This window comes from Castor canadensis, chromosome 1 (genome assembly GCF_047511655.1).
Source record: "Castor canadensis chromosome 1, mCasCan1.hap1v2, whole genome shotgun sequence".
NCBI classification, from domain to species: Eukaryota; Metazoa; Chordata; class Mammalia; order Rodentia; family Castoridae; genus Castor; species Castor canadensis.
In genome coordinates this window covers 61,315,750-61,342,562 of record NC_133386.1, presented here as the reverse complement: position 1 = coordinate 61,342,562, position 26,813 = coordinate 61,315,750, and the positions used below count along the sequence as shown (strand labels likewise).

General features: G+C 35.1%; 1 protein-coding gene and 1 pseudogene across 7 annotated transcripts in view; both read right to left on the bottom strand.

The window, feature by feature from the left end:
* The window catches only part of Ascc3 (activating signal cointegrator 1 complex subunit 3), a 357,473-nt gene that overhangs the window by 291,890 nt on the left and 38,770 nt on the right, over positions 1-26,813 (bottom strand). The window lies entirely within an intron of this gene.
* On the bottom strand, positions 898-7,807 carry LOC109685719 (UPF0547 protein C16orf87 pseudogene; annotated as a pseudogene).

Below are 26,813 nucleotides of genomic sequence, written 5' to 3'. Positions count from 1 at the left end.
CCATAAAGAGAAATGAAGGAGCAACAACATAAACTTTAAAAATACATGACTAAGTGAAAGAAAACAGACACAAAAAGACTGTATCATATGATTCCATTCATCGTAAATGTTCCAAACACGGAGAATCCTAAACACAGAAGTAGATTAGTAATTCTTTTTTTTAGAGGGGGAGGAGCGGTGAAACATGACAGTTAAAGGCCTAGGAATTCTTTTTAAGATGTTTTAAATACACTAAATTCGTGCTAATGATTGCGCCAGAAGCAATGATGTATATACTTTAAAGGGGTGCATTGCAAGGTATGTGAATTAGGCAAGTAAACTATTAAAAGAACTTTATGAGCAAGAATGACAAACTGCTTAAGGTTGAAAGCTCCCAAAGAGAATTTCACTATCAGAAATTTTATTTAAAATTACTTGATTAACATGTGCTAATTATACATATTAATGGGTTTGATGTGATATTTCAATATATGCATAAAGTGTACATTAATCAAATTCAGTCTCACTTTATCCATTATCTCCCTAACCAGCCAATCTCTAGCAATAACTATTCTACAATCAGGTCAACTCTCCTAAAAGAATCTAAATTAGTATTTTCAATTGTTGTTAGTCAGATACAAGCTTTGTCCTAAAGGTTAAGGATGATATTGAAGAACCTGCAAAAGAAGGAAGAAAGGAAGGGAGGGAGAGAGGGAAAGAAAATCTACAATATGTACCTATAATTCTTACGTACTCCCAACATCCAGAGTTGTAGTAGGAAATGCTTGCTATATAGAGTAGGAACTATTCTTTTATTATTATTATTATTCATTTATTCACACATGCATACATTGTTTGGGTCATTTCTTCCCTCTGCCACGCCCCCACCATCTCCCCCACCCCATGTTTCCAGGCAGAACCTGTTCTGCCCTTACCTCTAATTTTCTTGAAGAGAAGACATAAGCATAATAAGAAAAGCATTTTTGATGGTTGAGATAAGGATAGCTATACAGAGAGATTTCTAGTATTGTTTCCATGTACAAATGTGTTACAACCCAAGTTCATTTACTCTAACTAATCTTTACACTGGTTCCTGATCCCCTTCTTGTATTGATTTCTGTTGCTTTAAGTTTGCTGTATTAGTTCCTCTGGAGTGGGGACATCAAATGCTTTCATGTTTTAGGTTTACTACCTATCCCTTATGTGCTCTCCCTTGTCATGTGACCCAAGTGCAACCACATTGCTGTATTTGCCCTAGATCTAAAGTCTACATATGAAGGAGAACAGATGATTTTTGGTCTTCTGAGTCTGGTTAACTTTGCTCAGAATGATGTTCTCCAGTTCCATCCATTTACTTGCGAATGACAAGATTTCATTCTTCTTCATGGCTGAGTAAAATCCCATTGTGTATAAATACCACAATTTCTTGATCCGTTTGTCAGTAGTGGGATATCTTGGTTGTTTCCATAACTTGGCTATTGTGAATAGGGCTGCAATAAACATGGGTGTGCGAGTGCCTTTGGAGTAACTTGTGTCGCATCCTTGGGGTATATTCCCAGGAGTGGGATTGCTGGATCATATGGCAGATCTATGTTTAGATCCAAATTTATTTGCAGAGTGGTTGCACTAGCTTGCATTCCCACCAGCAGTGTACAAGGGTTCCTATTTCTACACATCCTCCCCAACACATGTTGGTGGTGGTGGTTTTCATAAGGGCTATTGTAACAGGGGTGAGGTGGAATGTTAATGTGGTTTTGATTTGCATTTCCTTTATGGCTAGAGATGGTGTTTTTTCAGGTGTTTTCTGGCCATTCAAATTTCTTCTTTTGAGAAAGTTCTGTTTAGTTCAGTACCCCATTTCTTTATTGGCTCATTGATTTGGGGGGAATTTAGTTTCTTAAGTTCTTTATATATTCTGGTTATTAGTCCTTTGTCTGATGTATAGCTGGCAAATATTTTCTCCCACTCTGTGGGTGGTCTTTTCAGTTTAGAGACCATTTCTTTTGCTTTTTAATTGTATGAAGTCCCATTTGTCCATTCTTTTTCTTAGTTGCTGGGCTGCTGGAGTTCTATTGAGGAAGTCCTTGCCTGTATCTATTACTTCCGGAGTGTTTCTTGGTCCTTCCTGTACTAATTTCAGAGTTTCAGGTCTGATATTAAGGTCCTTGATACATTTTGATTTGGCACTAGTACAAGGTGATAAACATGGATCTAGTTTCAGTTTCTTGCGGGCAGATAACCACTTTTCCCAGCAACATATGTTGAAGACGCTGTCTTTTCTCCATCGTATTTTTTTGGTACCTTTGTCAAAAATGAGGTGGGTATAGTTGTGTGGGTTCATATCTGGCTCCTCTATTCTGTTCCACTGGTCTTCATGTCTGTTTTTGTGCCAGTACCATGCTGTTTTTATTGCTATTGCTTTGTAATATAGTTTGAAGTCGGGTATTCTGATACCTCCAGCATTGCTCTTTTTCCTGAGCATTGCTTAGGTTCTTTGCGGTCTCTTGTGTTTCCAAATGAACTTTAGGGTACATTTTTCAATCTCTGTGATGAATGTCATTGGGATTTTGATGGGAATTGCATTAAACATGTAGATTGTTTTCAGTAGTACAGCCATTTTTACTATGTTGATTCTTCCAATCCATGAGCATGGGAGATCTTTCCATCTTCGGTAGTCTTCCTCAGTCTCTTTCTTCAGGGGTTTATAGTTCTCCTTGTACAGGTCATTCACATCTTTTGTTAAGTCTACTCCTAGGTATTTGATCTTGTTTTGAGGCTATTGTGAATGGAATTGTTTCCAAATATTCCTTCTCAGTTTGTTCATTGTTAGTGTATAGAAAGCTAATGATTTTTGTTGGTTGATTTTTTATCCTGCCACCTTGCTGTGGCTGTTTATGGGAAGAGTTTTTTGGGTCTGTAAGGTATAGGATAATGTCATCTGCAAATAGGGATATTTTGACAGTTTCTTTACGTATTTGTGTTCCTTTTTTTTTCTTCTTGCCTAATTGCTCTGGCTAGAAATTCCAGTACTATGTTAATAGGAGTGGGGAGAGTGGGCACCCTTGTCTCATTCCTGATTTTAAGGGAAATGGTTTCAGTTTTTCACTGTTAGGTATGATGTTGGTTGTAGGTTTGTCATATATAGCCTTTACATTGTTGAGGTACATTCTTTCTATTCCTAGTTTTATTAGAGTTTTTATCATGAAGTGGTGTTGGATCTTGTCGAAGGCTTTTTCTGCATCTATTGAGATGATCAAGTGGTTTTTGTCTTTGCTTCTATTAATGTGCTGTATTACATTTATAGATTTGCATTTGTTGAACTACCCCTGCATCCCTGGGATGAAGCCGACTTGGTCATGGTGGATGATCTTTGTGATGTGTTGTTGGATTCAGTTTGCCATTATTTTATTAAGGATTTTTGCATCAATGCTCACTAAGGAAATTGTCCTATAGTTCTCCTTTATGGAGGTGCCTTTGTACGGTTTTGGGATGAGAGTAATATTGGTTTCATAAAGTGAGTTAGGTAGTGTTCCTTCCCTTTCTATTTCATCGAACAGTTTAAGGAGGATTGGTATTAGTTCTTCTTTAAACGTATGATAGAGTTCAGGAGAGAATCCATCAGGTCCTGGGCTTTTCTTTTTTGGGAGACTCTTAATAGCTGCTTCAATTTCTTTTTGTGTTATAGATCTACTCAGGTGATTAATATCCTCTTGGTTCAGTTTTGGATGGTCATTAAGTATCTAGAAATCTGTCCATTTCTGCAAGATTTTCAAATTTACTAGAATATAGGTTCTCAAAGTAGTCTCTGATGATTTCCTGGATTTCTGTGGCCTTTATTGATGCTGTCAGAATGCTCCTGAGAGTCCATAATGGTTTGAGAATCTGCTGATGTAATCCTCAAGAAAGTTTCAAAAAATTTTGCAAACAAGTATCACAGAATAAGTTTTTGATTGATAATTTTTCTATTTATTTCAGCCAAGGTGACTGAAAACATGAAAGCCTTTTCATCAGAGAGGTTAGCATAGATGTCAATTTCCTTTTCCTGTTTCTCTCTTTCTTCCTCATGCTTTTTGGCAGATGCACTTTTTGGTCTTCCTCTTCTCCATCTGATATGACCTGAATGGCTGTTACTTCAAGACCTCTTTCTGTTCTCTAAATCTTTATTTACTGTAGAATTTATCTTTTCTTTCCTAACTCTCTCTGTTCACCTCCTCTTGGCCTCATGCTTATTTTCTGTAGGCAGTGGTGATTTCTCTGAATGTTTTGCATTTAAAAGTTTTCTGCTAATAAACATGTAACCACAAGGACATGATTTACATGCAACAGGAACCTGTTGGTCTCCGGGGTACGATTTGGTGGCCACCTTCACTTTCTTGGCTCGAGTTGCAGACACGCTCCTCTACTGAGTATGACCTGTTCTTTAAGTTCTATGAACTCTTAAAAGAATGTTAACTTTAAAATGCAACCATTTCTTACATAAGAGATTAATCAATCACAGCAGATACACCCTTTTAAATATATTCTTAGCCAAAATTACTTACTCCCAACCATCATGTTCCACATAATAAATTCTAGTAATAGTTGACTGAGAAATTTTTAGCCAAAAACAATTTTGGAAAACCACAAGCATATTTGGAATATACATTCTAATGCAACATCCCAAGCATATGATCACAGCACAAGGAATGTATTATTAGCAAAATAGACAACAAAACTGTTTTACTCTGAATAACAAGACTTCTAAAACTCCAAGATGAAGAATCCTCAGCAGAATTCTGATTTCTGGTATTAGATTAAAAGAAATCCCAACATTATACTTTCCATAACATTTGCTATTTTCATTCACAATAACGGCAGGTGCACTTCTCATTCAAGAGCTGCACTAAAAACTAAGGACACTCAATGACTGTTTGCAAAAGTAGAGCTGTCTAGATCACTGCTCTACACACTGACACAAGTTCCTAAAGTTACTAAATTTTTAAAAGAGAGAAAAAGAAGGAGAGAGAAATTAGCTATGTGTACAGAAGCAGACATCTACTTCAAAGGTTCAAAACATTAGAAAAATACAGCTCTCCAACAATGAAAAGGCAACGTCAGTGTTCTGGCTATGAAGATTCAGAGATTTAAGAAAGACACAATAGAAATAGATTGGTGGTAAGGACTAGCTTTGGGGTTGTTAGCGTATTTGTTTGGATTTGTTTTCTCTTGGTTTTTGTTTGTTTTTTTTTTTTCGTTGTTTTGAGACAGATTCTCTTTCTATAGACTAGCCTAGCCTCATACCCGCAATCCTCCTGAGTGCTGGGATTATAGGTTTGTACCAACATGCCTGAGCTTGGTGGATATTGTTAAAGCCATTATTATCAGTTAAAGTATCTTTGAACAGAAAAAGATTTTTGAAGCTCTTATTGTTATACATTTTTTTCAGTAAATCATTAGATTAAGGTAGTTCTTCATTAACTTAATGAATGGAATCTGTCAAAAAATGAACCAGATAAAATTTCTTAGATTCCAAGAAATAAGTTATTTCAGAATATGCACAAATTTTAAAATATTACTTCCTTGTTTTTTGACAGTGCAATTTTTAACAGATGAATGTAGTTCTTGCATCTCTCCAGAAAGGTAACCATACCTGAAATCATGTACTGAATTAGATCATTTCATTACAAAAGAAATAATGTTGTGGTGGATGGTATATTCCCAACCCAATTATTGAAATGTTAAAGATGTTATATTGCTATAGAAGAAATATAAAAAGAATGTTTAACCTTCCAAATAATACAGCATGGATAATTATACTACAAATCTTATGAAATTAGTAACAAGAGATATAATGGGCCCATAGAACTATAAATTTGTTTTCAAACTGGTTAAAGCAGAGATAAGTTGAGGATGTGAGAAACCACAGAATAAATAAGACATACATGGATTATGAATTTGCTAAAGATTTAGAAGCAAAACACTTTTTCTAAACAAAACATAATTTCTGGTCATGTTATTGTACAATTTGAATCCTGCTTCTCAGACTAGTAAAGAACATGGAATGAATAATTAAGTAATCACTAAAAAACATTTTAAAGGAAATAAAATTGCAATATTTACATAAGATATTATTTCCACACTGCTTCCATGGAGTGAATATTAAAGAATTCATTAAAAGCCAAAATTAATCTATTTGATTCTGGGGGTGTAGCTCAGTGACAGAGCACTTGTCTGCCATGTGCAAGGATCAAGTTCAATCCCCAACACCGTACAAAAAAGGAAAAAAATCTAATTAAATAACAAAAAAAGCTTCCTCCAAAGAGAACAATGCCAGGCATGGTGGCACTGAATTGAACTGATCATTGAACCAAAACATTACAAAGTGTTACAGTAAGATTCAGTATACTAAAGTATAAACAAACACACTGCTCTAACTGGAAAGGATTTAAATATCACTAGTAAAGTTGATATTACTTTATAACAGCATCCTTTAAAGTTCTCCACTTCTATATTATATGTATATAAGCACATAATAAGATATGTATAAATAATTTAAAATTAAATGACTGCCCATTTTGGGGGTGCATTATCAAAAACTGGTTTTGAGGATCAAAAAAGTTGTGGAGCCAATTCATTAAAGTACTATTCTGTTAAGAATGTTTTTGACATTATGACAGTCTTCTGATCTAGGAATGTCTTAGAGTCAATAGCTATATTTAATGTGCTTTTTCTGAAAATGTTACTAAATACTGTTTCTAAAAATTGTTGGTGCTTTATAAAATTTAAAGAAATATAAATTATTGTAGCCAACTGACACAATCACTGCTATTTTCAAAACTTCTTTTCTGTACTTGCACTCTAAATCAGCAACTAAAGTCTCAATACCTCACATTATGCCTTTTAGCCAACTTAATTAAAAATGTAAGACACTTATGAAGGCTGGTATAACACAGCAGTTTAGACTGGGAGTCAGCATTCAAGCCATGAGCCTACTGCTCACGAACCTTACACATCTGTTCTATGCCTCTATTTTCTAAACAGTAACAAGTACATGCTCTTCATAGTATGCTGATGTGGACTAAATAATGTATGTAAATACATTTGGCATGGTGCCATGCATATAAACAATTAACATTAGGTGCTTACTATTCGATATACAATAGCAAAGGCATAAGTAGAATGGTATAATTCTGGAATTAGCTTTAAAATAACCCAGGAGTAGGGCTATTTCTGAGAAGAGAAATGAAACAAAAGAAATCATGTATTGTTAACTATTGAAACGGATTATGGGTGCATAGGGTAGTTCTTTTTGCTCCTGTGCAGAAATCTTCTGTAATTTAAAAAATTCATACTCTTTTGACAAGATTGAATATTGACCTCCCTCTCACAAATACATTAAGCTGCTAAGAATTATCTGAGCATCAGTTGTCATAGGATAGAACCTAGGGGCTTTTAAGGTAGCTGTAGGTTTAGTGTAAAAGGTCTTTGGGATTGGAGGGACTAATGTCACCTACAATCTATTGATAGTTACTTTGTGCTCCTTTATTTGCTGATGAGCTGACATCTGTTGAGTGGCTGGCTGAGAAAATCTCCCCACAGACTTCTGACCCTCTGCAAGACTGAGTAACCAGTTTTATCACTATTAGTGAAAAACAGAGCATTTTAGAAGGACTTCAAGACAGCAGCTTCTCCACATATATTACTGAGAAGGAAGCACCAGCTCCCACAGACTGTCAGCTGTTCTGGTCTGGATCCTCTGGAGCAGAAGGAAATCTAAAATGTTGCCACTGAAGCCCTCCTGCCACACACAATCCCGTACTTTGCCATAAGCAAGCAAAGGTGCAGCCATTCATGAAAATGTCACTTCCTAGAAATTCAGTAGATCACAGCTGGGGCAACTGATGTTAGAACAGAACATATCATTCTAGAAATTGATATGATGCAGAAGTCAGCTTAGTGTCATTGACATAAACTTATTGATAATTAAAGGACTTAAGTTCCAATACTGTTTTGATCTTTAAAAAATTCAGTAAATCTTTGTTAAATGCAGAAAATACTACTGCTAATACTATCACTTAAATGCAATCATGATAGGATAATTTAAAGAAAACTCTATAAAAGTATCTACTAATCAAGTATTGCTTGTTAAGAAATAAATGAATATGCAACAGATATTAACCAAAAATCTGGTATCATGCATCTTTGCTACAGCATTCTGTCAAGGAGGTATATTTGATTGTACTGTGTACATATATATATACTAACTCCATTTTCTGTTGGAAAAATCGTTCCTAGTTCAAAAGAGACAGTAAATACAATATTTCATACTGTGTTATAAAAAAGCAACAATGGGGTTGAAACCACAGCTCAAACTAAAACTTCAGTTGTCAGTTCTACCACAGCTTCCTAGTTAGCCCTTCCACCTACCATCAATTATAGTAGGTCTCCTTTAATGTGCAATACACTAAAATCAGATGAATCTTTCTCACAGTCATCTTCCAAATATGCTGCTCAAGAAGTCAGGAGTTACAATGGTAATCTAAGCACAGTTTGGAAGGAAGCTTAGAGGACATGTGCACAAAGTTCCCATCCAAAAGAATCATTATAACTGTTTGAGGGCAGAAAGACATGACAACTAAGAATATGGGCATGGACTTAGACCTGGTTTTAATTATCAATTCTGTCCATTCCTAATTAAATGACTATGAGTAACCTTCTTAAACTCTCACCTTTGTCATATGTTAAAAAGGAATTAGCCAAGTTTGACAATAAGCACTCAATAAGTAGTTACGGCTGTTATTGACAGTTTTTCCTGGCTGAAAAATATCCAGCATATTTCCCCTAACAGGAATTCATAAGACAGTTTATGTCTCGCTAGACAAAAATCTTACTGACAAAAATCTCTCCTTATACTGAACTTAATCAGTCTTACCAGAGCTTTCATTTATCACATTGACTGTGCCCTCTGGGATCACAGAAGATGCTAACAGCTTTCTGTAAGATGGACATTCAGTTATTGGAAGATAATGACAAGCAAAGCATGAAGTACATTTTACTGGTAGGTTCTTTCACAGGTGAAAATGCATCAGCAGCTTAGCCATATAACTTGGTTTTGAACAACTCTTCATCCAATTCCTTTAGAAAGTGCCTTTTACTAAGTCTCTTGAAAATGGCACCCAAAAGAGCATAACATTTCAAATACAATTTCATCCGAGAAAATCGCTGACATTATTACTCATTTTGTATTAAACTTCTCAGAATATAGCATAAGAGAGTTAACAATAACACAATGTTGGTTCAAATGGAATATATAGCCATGTTTTAACCGTTTGCCACAGGAATTTTTAGTAAGCCAACTCTACCATATCCTATACTTCATATGATAATTTTTAAAGCCTAGAATTCACAATATACAGTTTGATTTCTTACTATTCCCTCATTTTTGTCTTTTGAAATTTTTCTAACTCCAGCTTCTATTATCCACTATATCATTCATGATTATCAATGTTGAATCTGACCTTCACACATTTTATAAATGTGCCTTCCTGAAAATTCCTGATTAAAGCATTAGGATCAAAATTAAAAAAAAAAAAAAAGAAGGATCATGTTCTATAGAATATTGTACCTGCTAGCCACATGAGGCTACTTACATTCTAGGCAATGCAAATTAAATAGAGCTTCCTGATTCACAATAGTTACATGTGGCTAGCTAGTAGCTACCATGTTAGAAAGCAAATATGAAATATTTCAACCACTGCAAAAAGACAGCATTGATCTAGAGGATATTTTGGGGCTACTATAAAATATTTTGCTGATATCTAGCTAGAATGTTCACATTACATAATTAATCTAGTTATATCACACCCATGAACTTAGGAACAGAGCTTTTCAAAGTCCATAGTTTACATATGGTTCACACTTTATGTTGTACCTTATATATACAAGTGGATAATCTGACAAATGGATAATCACTATAACAGCATATATCCACCATGATAGTACCATTCAGAGTAAGCTCACCTCTCTAAATATTCCCTGTGTTTCAAGTAATTCACCCTTTCTGCCTTCCACCAAATTCCTGACAATCATTTTTCCTCATGTGTACATAGTTTTCCTTTTCCAGACCTCATATAGTTAGAGGAACCTTTCAGATTGCCCTCCTTTCCTGCCATTAATCCCAACCAATACTTTTTTTTTTAATTATAAGATTTTTTTTAGTTTCATCTGTTAGGACTTTTCACATACAAAGACTTTAGGAAATTAGTCATTCTCAGACTTTTTTTCCTATTAAAGAGACATAATAATAGTATACCACAGAATTTATGATCCATTAGTATTACTTATTTCTTTTTTATTGTTGTGCTGGTGGGGGTACTGAAAAATCAAAGTCTGACCTCCAAAAAAAAAGACACCTCTTTTGAAATAAGAAAAAGTAAGAAAACTCCAGAAAATTACTTCATGAAGATGGAATAATGGTAGGTTTTAAAATTGGATAATTTACAAATTCTCTATGCAAGCTAGGTGGGATTCAATGTAAAGTATGAGGATCTAAAAACCATTTAATGCTTCAGGGCGTGACCAATAAGGCCTGAGGAAAAAAGGAATTCTGGTTGTCATAAATTAAACTAAAAAAACTCATGCACTTCCTTTTTAATTACACAGAGGCATACATTTTAAAAATTAGAGTTGTTCTACACTTAAAGTAGTAAACAGCATATAGCATACATTATAATAAGCATAGTATGAATAAAAACTAATTTAGGGAGTCTTTCTTTGAGATAGTAAGCAATTTCAGATTTGTATGTGGTGCAAATAGTGTACATACCAAGAACAAAACTAAGAATAACCAAGTATGATAAAAGAAGAAAATGTTAAAGCCTGAGGAATTCTGAGAAAAAGTTTTGAATTGATGGTGTGTATGGAACTGAATATTAAATAATTACAAAAAGCAGAAAATTCTACTTAACCGTAAATTATTTTTAGTTAAGTCTTTGGCTTAGAAAAATACTACATATTCATACTTTCTAAAATAAAGTCATAAATACCATTAAAAAAACATGTAAATCAGGGCTGCGTTTATTTATCTCCAGGAAAAATATGCCACATAAATTATTGTTGCTTGAAGAGAATTAAATAAATTATCTTTTCATAATACCTAATGCTCATTATTTACAAGTACTTTTTAACATAAAAATTTAATAAGGCTAAAACCATGGTCACTAACCACTTAATTAAGACAACTCAGAGTGTGAACACTATTTAGTCTCTACATATTACAATGAATTAGATGTGTAGTAAGTAAAGCTAAACTAGGAAGTGCTGCATATTTAAAACCTAAGCTTATGCTTTCATATAAATGTCAAATTCATATTGGCATAAAAGTGCAGTGTTATTTATAATAATGAAACACTAACTTTAATTGAATCTTCAGTACCAGAAAATTTAGCTAGGCACAGTGGTATGGACCTATAGCCCTAGCTACTTGGAGGATGAAGAAGGAGGTAATTTAATAAACTAATATACATTCACAGAACAAAATGTTATGTAATAAAATACAGATTAGAAATTATATAAACTATATGACTCCACTCTTAGAAGTATCTCTGTTTTAAAAATATACACTGCAAAACTCACCGGTTATGGATAATGGTGGGATTACAGATGATGTATTAGCTCACAATTTAAAAATGTTACAAATCTCTACAGTCATGATACACTTTTTAAAATCAGAAAAATAATAGCGTTAATAGTGGGTGTCAAAAGACAAAATATACAAAAATACAAACATGACCATACATAGAGAGAAAAAGAATATGTTTGCAAAAGTGAAACAGCAGAAGGAAAGAGAGGAAAAGAAAATGATGTAGAGTGAATATATCGAAATACATTGCATCTGTGTAGGAAGACAGCATAATGAAACACACTGAAAGCTGTTATTATAAGGGGTGGCAGAAAAGGAGCACTGAACATGAAACATTTCTGAAGATGAGATGATGAAAATCATTCTACATGTCAGTACTATTAAAACTCTGAATAACTGTAACCAAGTTGTATTAGTAATGAATTAATGTCAACATACAGGAAAATTGAGGGACTTTTGTCCTTGAAAGACTAAGGAAGAAGAAACCTAAGTGCCATGATACATCTCTAAACTGCAGCCGTGTGACAGTCAGTGACTATGACTTTGCTCTCATTGCACAGATATAGGACTAAATGGCAAAAGAAATAGGAGTGATAACAAGCAAAACAAGTAATAAGGGCGAGAACTACTCTAGAACGGAATGGGATGGCTCTCAAATACAGAGATTCTTCATTAGAATAACTATACATCATAATATCGTGATCACGATTTGGACCGAATGTTAAGACACACACATACTACACTGGATGAGGAAACCCTATGATTCTAAACATTCTGGTAGAGTATAATTTCCAACTGGGGCAGGGAGCAGAGGCTCTTCTGATTATTTGATGCAAAGACTATGGGACTAGCAGTATGCATTTGGTCCTTGCAGTTCAGTAGTATTGCTAAGCAACCAAAATGAATGTAAAGCAACGGATTGAGGAAGAGCCTTTTTATAAAGTACTGGTGGTAATATTCCTGATAATAATGTTTCTCAAAGTGTGGTGAAGAAACTCTAATCCTTTCAAAAGTTTCACAAGGCCAAAAGTACTTTCATGGTAGTATTAAACCATTAACTACTTTTAATTCTCCTCTTCTCAGGAGACATAGGTTTGCTACATAATATGATATGACTTCAGAGCAGGATGAATGGAGAAGCACATATGGAAATCTAGCTGTCTTCTATTAAGTCAAACAATGATATGAGAAGATGCTACAGATATGGCTAAATGGTAGCACATTTGCCTAATGTGCCCAAGACCCTGGTTCCATTTCCAGCCTGGCAAAAAAAAAAATATAGAGAGCCATGGGCCAAGTGATAAAGCAACTGCTTAGCAAGTGCAATGCCTAGAGTTTAAAACTCCAGTACCTCCAAATAAATAAAATCTTAGTTAAAAAGCAAAAAACAATGATATGACTTGAAAAACGCTAATATAATGCCACCCTTCATACTATATGTTTGATTTTAGACACTTATATTTTATAAAATATATATTATTTAATGTAATTGATCTAGTATTTTAAATGATTTTATAAACATTTAGTAAACTTTCAATATATTAAATTTTGTTGAGACAGGAGAGAAGGTGGGGAAAGGGTGGAAGAGGGTGAATATGGTGCAAATAATATGTACTCGTGAATGTAAACACAAAAAGATACCTGTTGAAGCAGTAAAAACATATAAACAATTGGAAGCTGAACAACACATTGCTAAATGATCAATAGGTCATTGATGAAATAAAAGAGGAAATTAAAAGGTTCCTGGAAGTTAATGAAAATGAAAACACAACCTATGAGAACCTATGGGACACAGTAAAAGTGGTCCTAAGAGGAAAGTTTATAGCCATGAGTTCATATATTAAAAGGTCAGAAAGATCTCAAATCAATGATCTAATCCTATAGCTCAAACTCCTAGAAAAAAAAGAAAAATCAAACCCCAAAACAAGCAGAAGGAAAGAAATAATTAAAGTAAGGGCTGAAATCAATGAAATAGAAACAAACCAAAAAAAAAAAAAAAATACAAAGAATTAATGTAACAAAAAGCTCGTTCTCTGAAAAAATAAATAAGATTGACAGACTCCTGGCAAACCTGACTAAAATGAGGAAAGAAAAAACTTAATCAGTAAAATCAGAAATGCAAAAGGGAGAGGAAAAGAAACACCAAGGAAATCATCAGAAACTACTTTGAGAGCATATACGCTAATAAATTTGAAAATTTGGAAGAAATGGACAGAATTCTATATACATACGACCATCCAAAACTGAACCAAGAGGACATTAATCACCTGAATCAATCTATGACACAAAAAGAAACTGAAGCAGCAATTAAGAGTCTGCTAAAAAGAAAACTCCAGGACCTGATGGATCCACTGCTGAATTCTATCGAGATATTTAAAGAAGAAATAATACCAATCCTCCTTAAAATGTTCCATGAAATAGAAAGTGAAGGAACACTGCCCAACTAGTTTTATGAAGCCAACATTACTCACATCCCAAAACCAGACAAAGACACTTCCAAAAAGGAGAACTATAGGCCAATTTCCTTAGTGAACATCAAAGCAAAAATCCTCAATAAAATAATGTTAAACTGAATCCAACAACACATCAGAAAGATCATACACCACGACAGAGTTGGCTTCAGCCCAAGGATGCAGGGATGGTTCAACATATTCAAATCTATAAATGTAATACAGCACATTAATAGAAGCAAAGACAAAAACCACTTGATCATCTCAATAGATGCAGAAAAAGCCTGTGATAAGATCCAACACCACTTCATGATAAAAGCTCTAACAACACTAGGAACAGAAGGAATGTACCTCAACATTGTAAAGGCTATTTATGGCAAACCTACAGCCAACATCGTACCTAATGGTGAAAAACTAAAACCATTTCCCCTAAAATCTGGAACGAGACAAGGGTGTCCACTATCCCCACTCCTATTAACATAGTACTGGAATTTCTAGCCAGAGCAATTAGGCAAGAAGAAGAAATAAAAGGAATACAAATAGGTAAAGAAGCTGTCAAAATATCCCTATTTGCAGATGATATGATCCTATACCTTAAAGACCCAAAAACTCTATCTAAAAACTCTTAGACACCATAAACAGGTATAGCAAGGTTGCAGGATACAAAATCAACTTACAAAAATCATTAGCTTTTCTGTACAATAACAATGAACAAACTGAGAAGGAATATTTGGAAACAATTCCATTCACAATAGCCTGAAAAAAAATCAAATACCTATGAGTAAATCTAACAAAAGATGTGAATGAACTGTACAAGGAGAACTATAAACCCCTGAAGAAAGAGACTGAGGAAGACTACAGAAGATGGAAAGATCTCCCATGCTCATGGATTGGAAGAATCAACATAGTAAAAATGGCTCTACTACCAAAAGCAATCTACATGTTTAATGCAATTCCCATCAAAATCCCAATGACTTTCATTACAGAGGTTGAAAAAATCTACCCTAAAGTTCATTTGGAAACACAAGAGACCACAAATAGCCAAGGCAATACTCAGCAAAAAGAACAATGCTGGCGGTATCACAATAACCAACTTCAAACTATATTATAAAGCAATAGCAATAAAAATAGCATGGTACTGGCACAAAAACAGAAATGAAGACCAGTGGAACAGAATAGAGGACCCAGATATGAATCCACACAACTATACCAACTTTATTTTTTGACAAAGGGGCCAAAATATATGACGGAGAAAAGACAGCCTCTTCAACAAATGTTACTTGGAAAAGCGGTTATCCATCTGCAAGAAACTAAAATTAGATCCATGTCTATCACCCTGTACTAGTAACAAGTCAAAATGGATCAAGGACCTTAATATCAGACCTGAAACTCTGAAATTAGTACAGGAAGGATCAGGAAACACTCTGAAACTAATAGGTATAGGCAAGGACTTCCTAAACAGAACCCCAGCAGTCTACCAACTAAGAGAAAGAATGGACAAATGGGACTTCATAAAATTAAAAAGTTTCTGCACAACAAAAGAAACGATCTCTAAACTTAAAGAGATCACCTACAGAGTCGGAGAAAATATTTCCTAGCTATACATCAGACAAAGGACTGATAACCAGAATGTACAGGGAACTTAAGAAACTAAACTCTCCAAAAATCAATGAACCAATTAAGAAATGGGCAACTGAACTAAATAGAACTTTCTCAAAAGAAGAAATTCAAATGGCCAACACACATGAAAAAATGCTCACCATCTCTAGCCATAAAGGAAATGCAAATCAAAACCACATTAAGATTCCACTTCACCCCTGTTAGAATAGCCATCATCAAAAACACAACCAACAACAGGTGTTGGCGAGGATGTGGAGAAAAAGGAACCCTCGTACACTGCTGGTGGGAATGCAAGGTAGTGTCACAGTCTGGAAAAATATTTGGAGGCTTCTTAAAAATCTAAACATAGATCTGCCATATGATCCAGCCATCCCACTCCTGGGGATATACCCCAAGGAATGCGACACAGCTTACTCCAAAGGCACCTGCATACTCATGTTTATTGCAGCGCTATTCACAATAGCCAAGTTATGGAGAGAACCAAGATGCCCCACTACTGACAAATGGATCAAGAAAATGTGGTATTTATACACAATGGAATTTTACTCAGCCATGAAGAAAAATGAAATCTTATCATTTGCAAGTAAATGGATGGAACTGGAGAACATCAGTCTGAGCGAGGTTAGCCAGACTCCGAAGACCAAAAATGGTATGTTCTCCCTCATATCCGGTCTTTAGATCTAGGGCAAATACAGCAATGCTATAGGATCTAGGTTACATGAGAAGCGGAGAACATATACTGGTTGTACAGGGTTAAACAAAAAACCCAAAACATGAAAGTTTTTGATATCCCCATTCCAGAGGAACTAATACAGAAACCTTAAAGTGACAGCGGTCAACATGAGAAGTGGATCAGGAACCAGTATAAAGATCAGTTAGAGATGAATCAACTTGGGTTGTAACATATTGATACATGAAAGCAATCTTTGGAACCTCTCTGTATAGCTGTTCTTATCTCAATTAGAAAAAATGCTATGTCTTTCTTATTATTGCTTATTTCACTCTTCAACAGAACTGGAGAAAAGTGCAGAACAGGTTCTGCCTGGAAGGGAGGGGGGAGGCAGGGAGAGGGTGGGGGCAGGGCAGGAGGGGAAATGACCCAAACAATGTATGCACATGTGAATAAATGAATAAAAAGTAAACAAATAAAAGGAAAATAAGTAAATAAATAAATATTTGATCCAGGAAAAAAAATACCTGTTGAAACTATTTCTCAAATGCAGGGAGAGGGGATAAAGGAGAATGGTGAAAGGGATGAATTAAAATATGATATATTGCAGTAACCTTTGAAAATGTCACTATGTGCACCTACCCAGCAAAACAAAAAAAATATAAAAAGAAATTTTAAAGCAAGATTCACATATTGGATATTAAATTAAAAGCCAACTATATAAAATGTATTAAAAGATAAATCAAGCATAAAAATGTTTTAATTTTTAACACAATAATTAGCAATAGGTCTAAATAAAAAAGGAAAGCCCTAGCAATTTTCAAGAGTGTAAGGAAGTTTTCAGAACAAAAACTGAGACCACTACATTAAACCATGCTAATTATCTTACATAAAATTTCAAGGATGGAAGAATTATTTGTGATACAAGTAACTACAGAAAAAAAAAATACCATCTTCCCTCAGAAGACAATATAACCAAATAGCTCCCACTTCTTGGGAATGGAACAGGGTAAGGTTCAGAAATAAACATGCACAAGTCAAGTAAAACCATTTCTACACAGGGAAGAGAATGCTGACAGCAAATGTCAAATTACAAATCCCATAAAAAAAGAGCCCCAACTGCACAAAATCAAACTTGTTCTTATCAACAAAACTTAAAACTCCCTTTTTTTCCAGAACTGATTACGCAATAACTCTATAAATATTTACATTGGTATTATTAGCTCTGCAAATAGCCTTAAAGTTGAAATAATACTGAGAAATAGGTATACTCCAATATATCTATAATATTCTGGCCTTTCAGATCTCCTTGACATACTCAGGACCTAGCCTTCAATCCTTACTTCAGTAGTTAGTTGAAACATCCATATGTAAGGCATAGAAAAAAATTATTTTCTGATCTATAAAGAATATAGTCAAATCATGGAATATGCAAATACATGGTGCTGATATCCACGAGCCTACAGTTTGTGAAACATGCTAGGAGTTCCATACACACTATCTCACACATTCCTATACCAACACTGTGAGGCAAGTATTTTACATTAGGGAACAGAGGTTCACAAGGGCTTAGTAATTTGCCCACTATAATAACATGTAGTCAGAGAAAAAAAAAACATATCCTTCAAAGAACTTTTTCAGTTCATGTTCCTATTATCAAAAAAGTTTCAGAATTTCTAACATTGTCTTTCTTGGTGACCTTAGTAAACAACTACACCTGTTTTTGTTTTTTTGTTTTTTTTCTTTATACAGAGGATATGACTCCTACATAAGTCTTCTTAGCTTCTGGGGGTTAAAATGAACTAATTCAATGAATAGCTTTAAAAGTATTTAATTTTAATAGCTTAAGAACCTTAAAGATTTTCTAGTCAATCAAATTAACAATGACTATACCCTTAAGAGAGAAATTGCTAAGAGTCAATGGTCAAAAGAACAACTTTTAGAGAGAGATAGAAGAGAGTACGTTTGGAGCTCAAAGTGGGGAAAGAGAAAACAAGACAGGAAAAAGTTAAGAAATGGTTGTTTTATTATTTTAACACCCAGGAGAACACCCAGGAGACCCTTGGACAAACAGAATTTAGGAGTATGCACTGCCCAAAGTGAAAAATCCTCCACTAACTTTTAAAAATACTAAGATCTTTATTAATAAGTGCTTGCGGTTTGCTGACTTTTAAGAAAATCAAGTTATAAATTCTTGTTGTTAATTAAAAATCTCAACTTGGCCAGATGTAAACAATTTAAAGACCTTTAAAGATGTATTGAGAAAAAATATAACCTTTTTGAAAAACACGTTTATCATTACCAAAGAGATGATTGTAGATAAAAAATAATAATAATAAAACCCTCTCTGATGCATAGGTAATGTAGATAATTCTAAGCATCTGGTCAACCAGCAAAATTCAAGCACCCAAGGTCTCTAGATCCAATCCTTTGTGCTTTTGGAAATTGCATGGATTTCTTCTTATTAGATGACTGGATAATGATAGCGATGGTAAAACAATACTCACTCACCCTTGCCCTCCTCAGCCTCAGTAACAAATGAATTCTCATTTGGTGGATCTACCACTTTTGTCTCTAACTTTCACTTGTCTCACTGGTCTACCATGTTGTCTTCCAGCCTAGTTGTCAGTGCCATCCCTCAACTGTCCCTACACAGATAGGTTAGAATTCTGTGGTCCACATCCATGGGGTCCCCACATGTAGTAAGGAGGAAGGGAGCCTTTTTTCTGAAGGACCAGTGTTGTTAAGTCCAGCCATTAGGAACACTTTATGATCCCTCTGGGATCCCTGCATTTTTTGCCCCATACTCATTATTCTGGTAATTGCATAGAGGATCCCTACAATGTGGATGCGTCTATAATGATTAAGAGGCAGCATCTATAATGCTGCTTATTTACTGCCTTAAATTGGAACTCTACCAGGCTAGAACCTCTGCAGCCTCTGTACCCTTTTCTCCTTCAACAACATCAAAGGCCACAGTCTCTCCACCTCTGCACTGAAAATGTATACTTCCTAAAATTATTCTTCTTGATGGCAGTCTGGTGAACAAACACATATTACTTTGGTGCTATTCTTGCTGATGAATCTGTATTCATTTCTTACAATGAAGCATTTGTTCCTTAAACCTTCTCTGAGCAATTGCTCCCTATACCTCTATTTACGGTGTCAGGCTTCATTCAGGCTTAATGTGTGCAGCACTGGGGGCAGAGTGGTGATGGGGGTGGTGGTGAGCTGCTGGGTCTTGTCCTCTCTACTCCTGATTGGAGTGATAGCAACTTGGGCCAACTGCCACAGCTGTGGCTCCTTCAGGGCTGTGAGAGTAAGAAGGACAGCAGGAAACGGGTTGCTGAGTGTCTTCTGGGATCCACTGTCCAGTCTCTCTCCCAATTGACCTCCACCTGTAACTTTTGATTACCAGATAATTAACTACTAATTGCCTGCTGTTGACAAAATACATGGTCAATTAACACTTATTTTGTATGTTGTGTGTATTGCATATAGTGAAAAATACACAAGAACTGCAAGAGATCAGATTTTACTGCCATACAGAATTTACCAGAGGTAAACTACCATGAGAAGACAATTAATGTTTTAAGCGGATACTCATATAACATGAGCTTACCACAAGAACAACAGGAAGGGCTATCAAGTTATCACAGTGATACAGTGTGCATGACAGTTTTATCCAGTTGTGATTAATAGTGCAGCTTTGCATGATTACTTTTGTTTCAACTAAAAGTGGTACCACATATGGTCTGTAAGTGTATAAATTTTGATAAATTATAACTTTTTATAACAGATTTGTGTATATTTATTCTAATAAAAGACAACATAAATACTTATCTGCATATATTTAATGTGCTCATGGCATACCTAACTTTTTTTCAAGTTTTTGATATTTCTAGCCACACTTTTAATCTGCAAGTTTTCTCAAATTATCGCAAATCTCAACAACAAGGTTGTTGGTCAAGGGTCAACTATTTTCAATGTAGTAAATTCCATACAGAATAGTTAAAATTCATCTTAAACATGGTCTAAATCTTTATTCTCTCTTTTATTTCACCCAACTTCTTATTTGGAATTCTAAAACAAAACAAAAAGGCAGGTTTCTAAAGAAATTAAGATAAGAATAATAGCAAAGATTATCCCATGTGATTAAAATGCTTGATTCTTCAAAGCATCAAATATAGGAAAATATACAGATGTACTTCTTAGCAAAGGAAGTGCACACTGGAGTAAGAATGTCTGAACTTCAATTCGGGGTTTAATACTTAGTTTGTAGCCTCGAGCAAATTTCCCAACATCTCTAAACTCAATTCGCACATCTATGTAATACTTACTACCAGTGAGCAGTAACACAGGAAGCCCACAAAACACTTCCTTCAGATTATCAACAAAACAGAGGTACCCCAAAATTACAAAAAGAGAATTTAAGTGAAAAAAAATCAAATTTGTTACCATGGTGATAAATGAAATTCTTAGACATTGTTTGCTTTAGTATACTAAGTTCTGCATTTTTAATCACACATGGGGGAAAGGAAAAATCACATTTCTAACACTAGTTCCACAGTAACATAAAGGTCTTTAGGGAAAACAAACATTAAATGGACAGCCCTTAAAAACTGCAGTCACCAATTACTCATCAGATCAGTAAACTATATACCAAGCTATGAAATCATGTATTAAGAAACACTATCATCAAGGGTTTTTTTTATACTATACGTTAACAACTGCTCTGGCATTGTTACTGTGAACTTGTTAATGTTAAATTACAACTCAAGACCAGGGTCAGTTAGAGCACTTCAATCCAGCTAATAGCCAAGTCAGCCACAACCCAAAAATTAAATCAGGAAAAGAAATCGGGCAATCAAATCCACAACTAGCCTATCAAAAATATAGTGGCACAGCACCAAGTGGAGCAATGGGAAGAAAGAAGAGATGGAAACCTCCATCTCTTCTCAAAGAAATAATTCAAAACAAAATACAGTGGGAAAGGAAGAAAATGGATACCCAGACCCTAACCTCAACAAAACAATGATAAATATAATTAAGGAACTCAACGATGCTCACCAAAAAACCCTCAAAGAAGAAATCTGGGAAGAAACTGCTGAGAAATTTGTGGAGAAAATAGTAGACATGGTTAATCAGAATGTACAAGATGCACTCAAGAAATTTCAAGACACCAAAAACAAAGAACAAGAGATGACACAGAAACAAATAAGGGAACTTAGAGAGGACCTCAACAAATACCAAAGTAAAACAAAACACTATAAAAGAATTAAATTAAATTTAATTAAAGAATTAAAGAGGACCACACAAAATATAAAAGAAGAGTTGATCACAGATTTGGAAAACCCAGAAGAAACAATCAAACAGAAATCCTGGAAATTAAAAGTCCCTATAGTCAAACAAAAATACAGTGGAAGGCCACTCTAGCAGACTACAATAACTGGCATACAGAATCACAGAGTTTGAATATAAAATAGAAATTAAAGAAAAAAAAAAAAGAAATCTTAGTCAAACAACTCAAGAGCTATAAAAGGAATATGTAAGAACACAGAAACTCCATCAAAAGACAAAACATGAGAATCATGGTCAATGAAAAGGGAGAAGAGGTGCAAACCAAAGAGATACATAACACATACAATAAAACAGTAACAGAAAATTTCCCAAATCTCAAGAAAGTCTTGCCCATTCAGGTACAGAAAGCCTCCAGGACACCAAACAGACCTGACCAAAATAGAACCTCCCCACAGCATATCATCATCAAAACAACAAGCACAGAAAACAGAGAAAGAATACTGAGGGCTGTATGAGAGAAAAAATGAATAACATATAAAGGTAAACCCATCAAAATAACAACAGATTTCTCAATGGAAACCTTAAAAGCAAGAAGAACATGGAGTGAGATGTTTCAGGCACTGAATTGAAATAACTTCAACCCTAGGATACTCTGCCCAGAGAAAACATCATTCAAAATTGACAGAGCAGTAAAAGACTTTCACAATAAACAGAACCTAAAACAGTATATGACCACCAAGACAACACTACAAAAGATTCTATAAGGAATTCTACACACAGAAGATGAAAGCAAACAAAACCATGAGAGGAGGGGAAACATCAAACCACAGCAGAAGAAAAGACAAGCAATCAGAGAGTAGCACTGATTTCACTACACACAATCAAATCCTTAAATGACAAAAACAACTAAATGACAGGAATCACCACATACCTATCAATATTAACACTGAATATTAACAGACTCACCTCCCCCATCAAAAGACGCCATTTTGGTAAACTGGATTAAAAAGGAAGATCCAACAATCTGTTGTTTACAACAGACCCATCTTATTGACAGAAATAAACACTGGCTTAGGTAGAAAGCTAGAAGAATATTTATCAAGCAAATGGCCCTCCAAAATAGGCAGGAATAGCAATATTTATATCAGACAAGGTAGACTTCAAGCTTACATTGTTCAAATGAGATAAAGAAGGACACTTCATACTAATAAAAGATGCAATACATCAAAAGGAAATAACAATTATCAATGTATATGCACCCAATGTCAGCACACCCAATTCCATCAAACATACACTAAAGGACTTAAAAGCACATTAGACTTCAACACAGTGGCAGTGAAATACTTTAATACCACTCTATCACCAATACATAGGTAATCCAAACAAAAAATCAACAAAGAAATCCTAGAACTAAATGACACCGTAAGTCAAACAGACCTAATTGATGTCTACAGAATATTTCATCCAACAACAACACAATATACATTCTTCTCAGCAGCCCATGGAATTTTCTCCAAAACAGATAATATCTTAGGACACAAAGCAAACCTCAGAAAATATAAGAAAACAGAAATAACTCCCTGCATTCTATCTAATCACAATGCATTAAAACTAGAACTCAACAACAAAAACAATAGCAGAAAACATGGAAATAGTTGGAGCTTGAATAATATAGTGCTCAATGACCAGTGGGTCATAGCAGAAATAAGAAAGGTAATAAAAAGGTTCTGGAAGCTCATGAAAATCAAAACACAACGTACCAGAACCTATGGGACACAGCAAAGGCAGTCCTAAGAGGAAAGTTATAGCCATGAGTGCATATATTAAAAGGACAGAAAGATCTCAAATAAATGACTTAATGCTACATCTCAAACTCCTAGAAAAGAGCAACCAAAACTCAAAACAAGCAGAAGGAAAGAAATAATAAAAAAAATTAAGGACGAAATTGATGAAACAGAGACCAAAAAACCCATATAAAAAATTAACAAAACTAAAAACTGGTTCTTTGAAAAAATAAACAAGATTGATGAGCCCCTGGCAAATCTGACAAAAATGAGGAGGGAAAATACACAAATCAGCAAAATCAGAAACCAAAAAAAGGAGATAACAACAAACACCACAGAAATCCAGGGAATCATCAGAGACTACTCTGAGAACCTATATTCCGATAAACTGGAAAACCTTGAAGAAATGGACAAATTTTTAGATACTTATGACCATCAAAAACTGAATCAAGAAGATATTAACTACCTAAGCAGATCTATAACATGTAATGAAATTAAAGCAGCAATAGAGTCTACAAAAAAAAGAAAAGTCCAGGACCTAATGGATTCTCAGCTGAATTCCACCAGACCTTCAAAGAAGAACTAATGCCAACACTCCTTAAACTTTTCCATGAAATAGAAAGGGAAGGAACACTAACCAAACTCATTCTATGAAGCCAGTATTACACTTACCCAAAACTGACAAGGACACATCCAAAAAGGAGAACTAGAGGCCAATCTCCTTAATGAACATTGATGCAAAATGGTCAAAAAAGTAATGGCAAACCAAACCCAACAACATATCAGGAAGATAATTCACCATGACCAAGTTGGTTTCATCCCAGGGAAGCACAAATGGTCCAACATAAGCAAATCAATAAATGTAATATAGCACATTAACAGAAGCAAAGACAACAACCACATGATCATCTCAATAGAAGCAGAAAAATCCTTTGATAAGATTCAGCACCACTTCATGCTAAAAGCTCTAAGAAAACTAGGAATAGAAGGAATGTATCTCAGCATTATAAAGACTATATATGACAAAGCTGTAGCCAACATCATACTTAATGGGGAAAATCCGACACCATTTCCCCTAAACTCAGGAACAAGACAAGGGGGTTCACTGTCCCACTCCTACTCAACACAGTCCTGGAATTCCTAGCCAGAGCAAGGAAGAAGAAATAAAAGGAAAGGAATACAAATGGGTAAAGAAACAGTTAAAATATCCTTATTTGTACATGACATGATCCTATACCTCAAAGACCCAAAAACTCCACCCAAAAACTTCTCAACACCATAAACAGCTTCAGCAATGTAGCAGGATACAAAATCAGTTTACAAATATCAGCAGCCTTTCTATATACCAACAATGAACAAATTGAGAAAGAAAATAGGAAAACAATTCCATTTACAATAGCCTCAAAAAATTAAATATCTAGGAGTAAACTTAACAAAGGATTAAAATGACCTCTTCAAATAGAACTATAAACCACTGAAGAAAGAGATCGAGGAAGACTACAGAAGATGGGAAGATCTCCCATGTTCATGGACTGGTAGAATCAACATCCTAAAAATGGTTATACTACCAAAAGCATCTACACGTTCAATGCAATACCCATCAAAATTCCAATGACATTCATCACAGAGACTGAAGGAAAAATCTACCCTAAAGTTCATTTGGAAACACAAAAGACCACGACACCAAGGCAATACTGAGCAAAAAGAGCAATGTTGGAAATATCACAATACTCAATTTCAAACTATACTACAGAGCCATGGCAATAAAAACAGCATGGTACTGGCACAAAAACAGATATAAAGGCCAATGGAACAGAATAGCGCTCCCAGCTATGAATCCACACAGCTATGCCCACCTTATATTTTTACAAGGATGCCAAAAACGTGTGATGGAGAAAAGACAGCCTCTTCAACAAATGGTGCTGGGAAAAGTGGCTATTTGCTGCAGAAAACTGAAACTAGATCCATGCCTATCATCCTGTACTAGTATGTGGATTAAGGACCTTAATATCAGACCCAAAACCTTGTAGTAAGTACATGAAAGAGCAGGGAATACCCTGGAAACAACAGGAATAGGGAAGGACTTCTTCCTCAGTAGAACTCCATCAGGCCAGCAACTAGGATAGACAAATGTGACTATATCAAATTAAAAAGCTTCTGTACAACAAAGAAATGGTCTCTAAGTTGAAGAGAACACCCACAGATTGGGAGAAAATATTTGCCAGATATACATCAGACAAAGGACTGATAACCAGAACATACAGAGAGCTCAAAAAACTAAACTCCTCCCAAATCAACGAACCAATAAAGAATTGGGCAACTGAACTAAACAACTTTTTCTAAGGAAGAAATCCAAATGGCCAAAAAACACATGAAAAAATGGTCACCACCCCTGGCCATAAAGGAAATGCAAATCAAAACCACACTAAGAATGCACCTCACCCCTGTTAGAATGGCTATCATCAAGAACACCACCAACAACAAATGCTGGCGAGGATGCGGGGGAAAAATGGGATACTCATACACTGCTGGTGGGAATATAAGCTAGTATAACCACTATGGAAAACATTATGGAGGCTCCTTAAAAAACTAAACAAAGGTATTGTATATGATCCAGCAATATCTTCCTAGGGATATACTCCAAGGAATGCGACTCAAGTTATAATAAAAGCACGTGCACCACCCACGTTTATTGCAGCACTATTTACAATAGCCAAGCTATGGAAACAGCCAAGATGCCCCACAACTGACAAACAGATCAAGAAAATGTGGCATTTATACACAATGGAATTTTACTCAGTCACAAAGAAGAAATGAAATTTTACCATTCACAAGTAAATGGATGGAACTGGAGAACATCATCTTAAGCGAAGTTAGAAAGGCTCAGAAGGCCAAAAATCACATGATCTCCCTAGCAAACGCAGTAGTATTATTGGACATGGGTCACACACTAAGGGGAAAACACACACGGGAGAAATAGGGAAAGGATAGGAAACCTAAAACTTGAATGTGGCTGATGTGCTCCCTGCTGAGGAGCAAATAAAGTAATCTTAAAATAGCAGAGTCCACTATGGTAAAGGGACCAAAAAGTATCAAAGAGGTCTGGGAGAAATGAACCAATGTGGGTTGCAATACACAGTTTATGGAAGAAATGCTAGGAATCTCTCTGTATAGATGTCTTTATCCCAAAATAGCAAAAACACTGTGATTTTCTTATTATCTCTTATGTTTTCTCTTCAACAAAAACAGAGAAGAGGGCAGAACAGGATCTGCCTGGAAGCGGGAGGTTGGTGAAGGTGGCACAAACAATGTATACACATGTAAGTAAATCTAAAAACAATAAAATAAAAGCAGATAGGAAAAAAAACAAAATGCTTTTAGCATAGAAC